Below are 10,598 nucleotides of genomic sequence, written 5' to 3'. Positions count from 1 at the left end.
CGCCAAATTGCTGGATAATACAGCAGTTGCTGGCTCCTGCAATGCACAGTTGAAGCGTATCTTATTTTGTTAAGTAGGATTTTTTTCCCGTGGTGTGATTAATATTCTTCCATTTTAACACACTTGCATGATACGGTGAGCCTCTCTCATGCTGGCCATTACCTCTAGTAATTTCTAAGTAGTATCCACTGTACCACCCCCTACCCTTGTAGATTCAGGATCAGATGGCACAGTAGTCTTACCCTTGCAAAACTCTGGGATAATCTCCTGTAAAAAACGGTATGCCTATACTGATGCTCAATTTAGAATAGGTGTTCCATCAGGTAATCTGAAGGAAGATGAATTATTGGAAATAATGGTGTTGAAAAGAATACATACAGCTCCTGTTCATTTCTTGGTAACTCAAAGTTCATAAAGAATCATTGTCTGCTGACCTTGATGTTTGAAAGATAGCAATATCAATCAATAACCTATTAATCTGACAGTAACTTGGGTAGTCTCCTTGCTTGCCCTTGATTTCCAATAGGACTTGGGAAGTGGGATCTGAGTGATAACAGCTGTGTAGAAATAACTTGCTTGCTTTGCTTGTGCAGCACAAAACTTGAGGAAAACGCCTCTAAAGCTCTTTGAGGAATATAAAATAGGTCCTTCTTTTTGTCCTTCTGGATTTCATATTCTTTCTTCCAAGTGTAAACAAAAGTATAATTCTCTAAGCCTGATGAATTTTTCTCTGCTCTCTTTACTTTGGTCCTGTTCTCTATACCCCAAACAATGACAAGACATGCCATTCTTCTGCCTTTTCTAGTTGTAATCCACACTTAGTTTTAAAATATGTCTTTCAAAAATCTCATAATGATGAAGCGAGAGAAGAGTTCTAAATTATTCTTTGATCTAAGGATAAATCCTACACGTTTCACAAGTTGGAAACATCTTGAACATGGAGCCAGATTCCTTGTAACTAAGATAAAGTTTCATGTAACAATGCCTGCATCAGGCCTGATGAATTATGGAATAGCACCTTGTAATCTGAAACTTACCTTGTAATCTTAGAAACTGAAATTGTGTGGGAGGTGGATTAGATGATTCTGGCCCAATTTATTTGATGTATCTCTCTCTTTTAACTTTATCTCATAAAATGGAATAAATTCTGCCTTTTCTAAACCTTCCAAATATCTCAGGTATTTTGAGAGGGTGAAGTGAAACCAGTGGGAAAAAATATGATATACGGTACATGTTTTTGTCTCCCTTTAATATTTGAACATAGAAGTACACAACATAAACACATTATTTGCTCCTGGTGCTGGGATCACTTTTCTTAGTAGAATTAACACTCAGATTTTAACTGCAGCTATTGCATGAATTCTGTAATTCCCAGTCCTCCCAAATTAAGTATAGCTCTTAGAAATTCCTTTTTTTTTTTTTTTTTTGAGATAGAGTCTCACTCTGTCACCCTGGGGTTGAGTGCTGAGGTGTCATAGCTCACAGAAATTTCAAACTCTTGGGCTCAGCGATTCTTCTTGCCTCAGATATCTGCCACAATGCTCAGCTAGTTGGTTAGTTTTCTTATTTGTAGTAGAAATAGAACATAGGGCTCATTCTTGCTTAGGCTGGTCTCGAACTACCGAGCTTAGGCGATCCACTGGCTTTGGCTGCCCAGTTTGCTAGGAAGGTAATTGGTGGGACCACACCTACAGTGCATTTTACAAGGGTACATGTTAAATCTGCTAAGTGTAGAATATAAATGTCTTAACACAATTACTAAGAAAATGCAGTGAAAGCTATATTAACAAGTTTATGAAATTATTTCAAATTGTATATAAAACTAGCACATTGTACCCCATAATTGCATTCATGTACACAGCTATGATTTAATACAAAAAAAGGGAAATAATTAAGAAAAGCTTTAATGGCCAGAATTATCTCTTCAACTGCATTTAAAAACAAGACATAGGCCGCTGCCTGTGGGTCAAAGGAGTAGGGTGCTGGCCCCATATGCTGGAGTTGGTGGGTTCAAACCCAGCCCCGGCCAAAACAAACAAACAAACAAAAAATCCAGTACATAAAACAAAGAAAAAAAATTGTGTTTTGTGCTTGTTTCATGTTAAGATTACTAATATCTGATGGACACAGACAATGTGTCAGATACTAAATTCTTTACACTATTTAACTCATATAATCCTTTGCAACAACCTACAAATGCAATAATGCCTTGCTGCTTTTAAAGTGAAAAAGTTTTTTCCTAGTTAATGCAGCTAATAAGTGATAAGGACGGGATTTGAACCCAAGCATTTCATTCATACCCAGTCCTTTACTGCCTGGGCCTGCCTGTCTTTGCAGTGTGCTAATGGGTGGTGTCTGTGTCAGTTAGTAGGCAGCAATGAGAGCTGGCCGCTCTTCATTCCACCCCCCTCCCTCCACTGCTTTGATACTATATTTTTAGAGCCTTAAACATACCAAAGTCTGGGGGCTCTTTGCATTTGCTTGTGTCTATATATTAGTGTTCTCCAGAGAAATAGAATCAATAGGATGTATATATACACACACATATTTATTTAATGTGCATGTGTGTGTGTGTATATGATTGGCTCATGTGATTATGGAGCTTGGCACGTCCCAAGATTTGCAGAGTGAGTCAGCAAGCTGGAGATCCAAGAGGGCACACAGTTTAGTTCTAGATCAAGTGGCAGGCACGAAATCCAGGAGAAATCATGTCTTAGTTCAAGTCTGAAGGAAGGAGAAAAGCCAGTGTCTTAGTTCAAAGGCAGTCAGGCAGGAAGAATCCTTTATTACTCAAGGGAGAGTAAATCATTTTATTCTATTTATTCCCTCAACTAATTCGATGATGCCCACTTACATTACAGGCAATCTGCTTTGCTGAGTCTACTGATTTAAATGTTAATCTTAACACAAAATTACCCTGATAGAAACACCCTGAATAACGAGTGACCAAATATCTTGGCACCCCATGGCTCAGTCAAATAGATCCATAAAATAAACCATCACAGTTTAATTTGGAACCAGTCTTTCCTTCCTTCTTTATACAGTCAGCTCTTTCTTATCTTTTTGTGTTAGAGAGAGAGGCCGTTTCTCACCACCCTGTATAAAATAGGTTTCTTCTCCTCCAACCCAGTGATGTTATCCCATTCTCAGAATCTATCATGTTTTTGTAATTCCCATTGTGAATGTGGTAAGCATTTATTTGCTTGTTTGTCTAGTGCATGCTTTCCTCTTCCCTCACCTAAATATTGGCTCCATGAATATAGAGACCATATAGACTTTGTTTGGGGTCTTTAATAAATTTTATTAAATTAATGAAGGCAGATGTTCAATAAAATGTCTAAAACATTGGGTTTAGCAAAATTTCAGTTATCTGTGTGTGTGCATTTGTCTTTTTTTGGCAGAGATAGATCATAAAGCATGTTTACTTTTTAGTTACAGGAGGCCACAGTAGCAAATTCTCTAGTAATTCAAAGCTAAGAGGACTATAATTTTTTTCTGAGACTTGCAGTTTTACTTAAAAATGTAATGGATTACAGTCAAGATGGGTAAATTGCTTTGAAGAGATTGCAGTAAAGCCCAGTTGTAAGCTCATTGATGCTATAACATTTCTAAAAGACATCATCTGTTGTGGGTTAAAATGTGCCCCACTCCAATTCATATGTTGAAGCAGTGACCTCCAGTATCTCAGAAAATGCACAGTGAGACTTTATTAGGAGATGAGGCTTTTCAAGAGGTTGGTTAAGATAAGCACATTAGTGTGGGATCTAATCTAGTCTGACTGGCATCCTTTTAAGAAGAGGAGGTTTGGATACACAGAAAGACCCTAGGGATGCCGGTGCTCATAGAGGACATGCAGGTGAGTTCACCCAGAGAAGAGAGTCATCTGTAAACAAGGAGAGAAATTTCAGGAGAAACTAAACCTGCCAGCACCTGCCTTATAGACTTCCAACCTTGAAACTGTGAGAAGATACATTTCTGTTGTTTAAGTCACCTGACCTGTGATATTTTGTTACATAGTCATAGCTAACTAATACAGCATCTAAGAATCAGAGGAATGTTGGGCATCCATGACAAAATAGATAAGATAGTCACAGGGCAAGTCTCATCCTTGTCTGTTCACTATTCCTCAAGGAAGGGAAGCCCATGGGAATGAGTGTATTTCTATATCATTGACAAGATTTTCTGTGATGGAGATGACATGAATTTATCAGCCTGTCTTTTATCATTCAAAAAACAAAGGTCATTATGTGGTACAGCAGACAGACTTTTCAGGTGGCTCCTGGTGTTCACACCCTTGTGTGATTTCTCTCCTCCTAGAGTATGGTTGGAACCTTTCTTATAAACACAATATGGCAAAAGGTCTAGGTACAGGTGTCCTCAAACTATGGCCTACAGGCCACATGCAGCCCGCTGAGGACATTTATCCGGCCCACAGGGTGCTTTTGCTGCTGCTGCCTGTCCTGCTTAGCAGCTGACTCGTCCCGGGGCCTGCAGTCTCTGAGGGACAGTGAACTGGCCCCCTGTTTAAAAAGTTTGAGGGCCCCTGGCTAGGATATACTGTGTACATGATTATCCACATGTAGCACATCACATTATGTATTTCTGTTACATAAGATTGCAGTATCTGTCTTACTGGAGTTTTCTTTGCCTGTTTTGGGAAAGTAAGCAGCCATTCTGGGAGCACCCACAGAACAAGGAACCTAGGTGAGCTCCAGAAGCTGTGGGCAACCTCTGGCCGATGGCCAGAAATGGGTGATTTCAATTAGAGTAGGAATATAAAAGCCAACACATGTGACATTCAAGGCACCATGATATGGCATACTACACATGAAGCCAAACTCAATTCCAGATATAGGTACCAATATTATGCCCGTTTTAGAGACAAGAAAACTAAACTAATTTGTGTAAGTGGTCATGGTGGGTAAATGACAGACCTGGGACTGGGTCTGATTATGCTGACTTTCACAGGTTAAAATGCCTATGTAGTGCAACCAGTCTGATCTTAGTGCATAACTACATAAATTACTTTCTTCTCTTCCCATTTGTACTTTCCCTGATAGACAGGAAAACTCTTCTAGGACAGGAGTTGTGTCCTGTGATTTTATATTGCCTATAGAGATTAGCATAAGGTTAGACATAAAAAAACAAACTGTATCCTTTGGACTGTATTGTTTGAAAACCATACAATGGCACGTTTCTGAATATACCTTCCCAACTTTGCCTGATCTCATGTTGGTCTCCTGAAATTAGCCACAATAGGAGTATTTTCACTACAGATAGCAAATACTGCACAGCAAGGCTTGACTTACTGATCTGTTGATTATCTGGACTTACAAAAATGATGGATGACATATTAATTGTGCAGATAAAACTTAAAAATGTTTACTAGCACAAAAAGATGGTCATACCATAAATTGTGGTCATAGGTTGATCAGATAGAAGCACAGGCAAAATTAGAGAAAGCATTATTTAAGAACCCAGTGGGCATATGGAATTTAACATACAGAGTATTACATGTTTTAATATTTATAAATTATGTGCTATCTTTGTATCTATAAGTTTATAATAAATATATACATATTTATATGCCTATATATACACATTTATTAATCTTATTACAAGTCACCAGGTTTTTAAATATGTTTTTAAATAAAATGGTTGCAAAGAGCATGAACCTTCAAACAGTAAATACAGCACATCTATTGATGCTCAGTCTATTAAATAATGTTATCCTTGAATTGTTTCTTGTATGTGAAAATTTTGGGTTTGGATTTGATGTTTCTACTGGGGCAGGTATGGAGGGTGGAGTGATAGATTGCAGTGCAAAGCCTTAGTGTCATCACAACGACAGGTGTGCTTTTGGCTGAAAGAGTTTAAGGGAATGGGCCTAAAAGTGACTTTTGTGCCTTTCTTTCCCTTATGTGATTATAAGGCTTCCTTTAAAAGCTTGGCATTTCTACTTTAAGTTACGTATAATTATTATCTTCATTACTAATAGATTTTTCTCATATCACATTTTTTATATATTATTTTCATTTAGAATCTCTAGTGCAAATAAGAAAGGTAAAGCTTATCAGGAAAAACAGTTGGTCATAATGTAGAAAGCCATACCCAAGATCTTACCAGGTAGATTGCTTAATGTCAAGGTAAAAGACAACTTTCGTTAAAAAATAATACCTTTTACTTCAAATACTAGGGAAGCTTATGCTTTGGGATTAGTAGAAGGCATTTTCAAAGAATAAATACTTTTATTTTTGCCTTCTATCATTTGGATCATTCCTCCACTAGAATGCAGTTATAATAGGTCAAGGATTTTTGCCTGCTTTTTTTACTGCTATATCTAAGCACCAAGTAAATTTTTGGTGCATACTAGAAGCTCAATAAATATTTGTTAAATAAATGAATTAGCCCCAGCTGGATGTTAAGTGTAACTGTAGCTGTGTTACATGCAGATTTTTGGGACATCACAAAGGATATACAGGCCAGTGAATCATTTGAGGGGCCCTCCTACAACTTGTTATATTTGTAACAATTGTAAAAGGGTAGAGGAGGGAATTCAATCTCTTTAAATGTAACCTGGGTACAGATGATGTGTTGTATGGCACAGAGCACTTGAGTTATTTGGACAACTAGGTAGGTGATATACGCAGTAACCCTGGCATCAAGGGTATAATGACAGAACGTAGTTAGCATCAGCTTCGTTTCTGTGTGGTGACTTTGAATATGTCATATTCGTACTAGTTCTATTCCCATACCAGCTTTTCAGAAAGATTTATACTGACGCAGCATGTGATTGAAGCAGATGATAGTAGCCAATAATATAGTATAATAATATAGTATCTAAATCTTATAGATACAAAGATAGCACACAATTTGTAAATATTAAAATATTTTATCCCATGCACCCATTATCTCCTTAATACTGACAAAGACTCTGTGAATTACTGATTCTGATCATTTCATTTTATTGATGAAACATTAGGGACTCAGAGGTATTTATATTACTAATAATTTTTATTTTTTACTCTAGGACTTTTAAATTCATGATATAGTACAATAAAAATATATTGGAAAGGCAGTAAGGTATAGTAGAGAATGTAGATGGTCAAGAGAAAACTTTTGTTCAGTTAATCAATCTTGGTCAATTCACAGGCCTTATTATCATCTGTAAAATTAGAATGGGCCTTCAAAATCCTCTGCAGTTTAAAAACATTTCTATATTTCTTTTTTTAATCTTCCCTTGAGTGGGTCTACCTATTGTTTCTTTCCAATAGAAACTCTGTATATTCTTTCTTCTCCTCTTTTCTATTTTTTTTTCCTTTTGTTTGGCCTCTTATCATGATTGTGTTATATTAAGAGTCAAACGGAATTTGGGGCTGAAGTGAAAGCCAGATGACATGGCTGACACTTCCTAGGGGAAGGCATATTGCAAAGTAAATTTCTCTTCTTTTGACCCTTAAAAGGGTTAAATTTTTTTTTAAAAAAAAAGGGGGGGTCAAATTTGTTGCATTCAAAATAAGGGTTAACAGAGCTTATGTTGGCTCACTTGAGACTCTCTGTTAACTAAATGTTATTAAGGGAAACTATGTTCCGGTTTCCACTAAACCTACATTTCCTTTCATTCATTCATCCATTTATTGTTTCACTCAGCCACATGAGGAACATTTCACGAGGCCTGGAGCTAATCGGATAGTGGATCACAGTGAGTGTTACCTGCCTTACCTTCAGGGAGCTATGAGCTGAAAGCGGGGGAGGGTGTAAAGACAAATAAACTGAAGATTTACTAACACATTGTATTAAGTACTGCGTAAGAAGCAGCACTAGTTATTATGGAGATAAGAGAAAGCTTACTGAATACAGACTCAAAAAAGTCAGGGAAGCCTTTGTTGAGGGGAGGATATTTGAGTTGAATTCTGACAATTTTGAAAAGTATTCTGTTGAAAAATTGGTGCTTTCCTTTCCCCAGTGACAGCACAACAGAAAGTGAAATAAGAACATGTGTCTCAGGGGTGACTCTCGCCATCTAAGCTTCAGTTACCTCTGTCTGGCCAGGCGAGGCTGCCAGTGACTGTAGAGACAGCATTTACTGTCAGGAGGGCCTACTCGTAATGCCCGCAGGAGACACAGAAAACAACTGTACAGGATTCTAAAGGAGGAGAGACTGCTCTAGGCTGTGGCAGTGTAGGAAGGCTTGACGGGAAGGCGGGATCTGAAGAAGGTCTTAAGCAGAGAGCCTACTGGCAGAGATTCCAGCTCCAGAAATGAAGAACAAGGGGCCTGGCTGAGATTGTAGAGTACGTGGGAAGGAACCAATTCCTTATGTGAGGTTATGACAGAGGACTAGCTTTACTAGAGTGGAAAAGTTTGCTGTAAACAACTGCATATAATGTTGGGAATGGATGAGCATGGACTGGATGTCATATTAAGGCATTTGATATTGATGAAAGCACTGGTCCAAGAGTTAAGTGGTTTGAGTTAGAATGTTTCCTTCGTACTTTTTTACCTTTTGACTTCAGTCATGTGGCCTAAGCTCTTTGAAATTCACCTTATTCCTTTTGAAAATAGGGATAACATACTATAACTTATAGGTTTGTTTCAGATAATTAAATAAAAGAATAATACTCATATATATAGATATAGATATCTATCTATACATATCTATCTATCTGTATATATACACACATACACATATATATAATCTGCAATGTGGCGATAAAGTTCATGTGCAACTTAAAGTAGAAAACTGTTCTAAACAACTAATTTAAATTTAATTATCTGAAATAAACCTACAAGGTATAGGATATTGTCCCTATTTTCAAAAGGAATAAAATGAAGTTCAAAGAGCTTAGGCCACATTGCAGCCATAAAGTTTATCTGCAATTTAAAATTGTCTGTTTTAAATTGTACATGAACTTTATGGCCAACCTGTATATATGTTATATATATTATGTAATTTGTAAATTACGGAATTCTATGCAAATAAATAGGTGCATGAGTAGCCAAGAAGTTTTAAGTAGAGCGATATGAAAAAATTGGAGAAAGTAAACTGTCAGTGGAATTCAAGGTGGATTTGATAAAGAAGAGATTAAAGACAAGGACATGGGGGCAGCACAGTCATCCAATCGGAGGGCCTGTTTTCCGGGATTGTTTATGGCTGCACTTGGTCGCTGTGTGATGCAGCTCAAGGAATCTATAATGGTGTGCGAAATTCCTCACCACAGACACGCATCCTTTTCACCAAACTAGTGTGGGTAACAGACAGAAGTTTTTAAAATAATGGAATTTGAAAGTGGGAACCCGACAGATATTTTTTTAACACAGTAAAATTTAGAAACAGGCTGGTGGGGGTAACTTTTCTCTGAGCCAGGTGCATGATTGATTTTTAGAATTTCCACCTGTAAGCTAGAATACCTTGATGCTTCAAGACAAAATCCTCTTCTCCCTGCTGTACTATTTCCAGAAACAAAGAGTTGCTGCCCATCCATGCCTGAGGCAAGACGTGCAGGTGGGGCCTGAAAATGGAAGGGAGGGGAGGGTTTGCTAAATAGCAAAGAAACTGGGTAGCACCAAGTGAGCCGATTCAAGTGACAAAGATGCTTCCTTCTTTTCCTCTGTCACCTTGCGTAGACTGCTGTGGCACCATAGCTCAGAGCAACCTCAAGCTCTTGGGCTCAAGTGGTCCTCTTGTCTCAGTCTCCCCAGTAGCTGGGACTACAGGTGTGTGCCACAATAACCAGATGGTTTTTCTACTTTGGTAGAGATAGGGTCTTCCTCTTGCTCAGGCTGGTCTCAGACTCCTGAGCGCAAGCAATTCTGGGAACTCACCTAGGCCTTCCAGATTGCTAGGATTACAGGTGTGAGCCCCTGCACCCAGCCTGACAAAGATGATTTCTAATAGCAAATTTCAGTATTATGTGATCCTAAAGGGAGCACAGCTTTCTGCTAAATGGGCCACTCTGAAAATGCTCAGAAAGACATTTCTAATAGATTGAGAAAGGTACTTCCGAATCCTCATCTGCTGTCCGTGGGTTGACTTACACTGCTGTAGCCTGATGTAACAATTATCGTTCTGGTTTCCGTGTATGTGCTTGGCCCCGTCTTGCCAGCCCCATCCCCACTTCCTGTCACCAGCACATAACTGTGTAGCTGTCTACCACAGAAAATGAAGGGAGAGCCATATGAGGAGAAAATGAACTAAAAGACTGAGGTCAGGGTTTTTGTGGTTTTACCTACTGACTCTTTTTCATGATACAGAGCTTGGTACAGGAGTTGGTATTCCTGTTTCCTTTCTGTAGTAACCAGAAAGCTTTGTATGGGGATTGCAATCAATGGAAGACAGTTGTAGTAGGGGGATAAGGATATATATTTCTGTATTTTAAATATTTATATATCACATATAAATGTATATATATTTGCATTTCATTTGTAAATGTATGTATATTTACACATATTATTTACACACACATTTACTGAGTACCTATTTGATGCTTGTAAGCCAGTCATTGAGTATTTACTGAATACCAGCCATGATATTCCTAAACACAAATGGTGTTATTTTCTCATATTCATACAATGAGTAAAAGAGAGGTATAGGGAGT

Source organism: Otolemur garnettii, unplaced genomic scaffold (assembly GCF_000181295.1).
Source record: "Otolemur garnettii isolate 467f Iridium unplaced genomic scaffold, OtoGar3 scaffold00041, whole genome shotgun sequence".
NCBI lineage: Eukaryota > Metazoa > Chordata > Mammalia > Primates > Galagidae > Otolemur > Otolemur garnettii.
Note: the sequence above shows the minus strand (reverse complement) of the source record.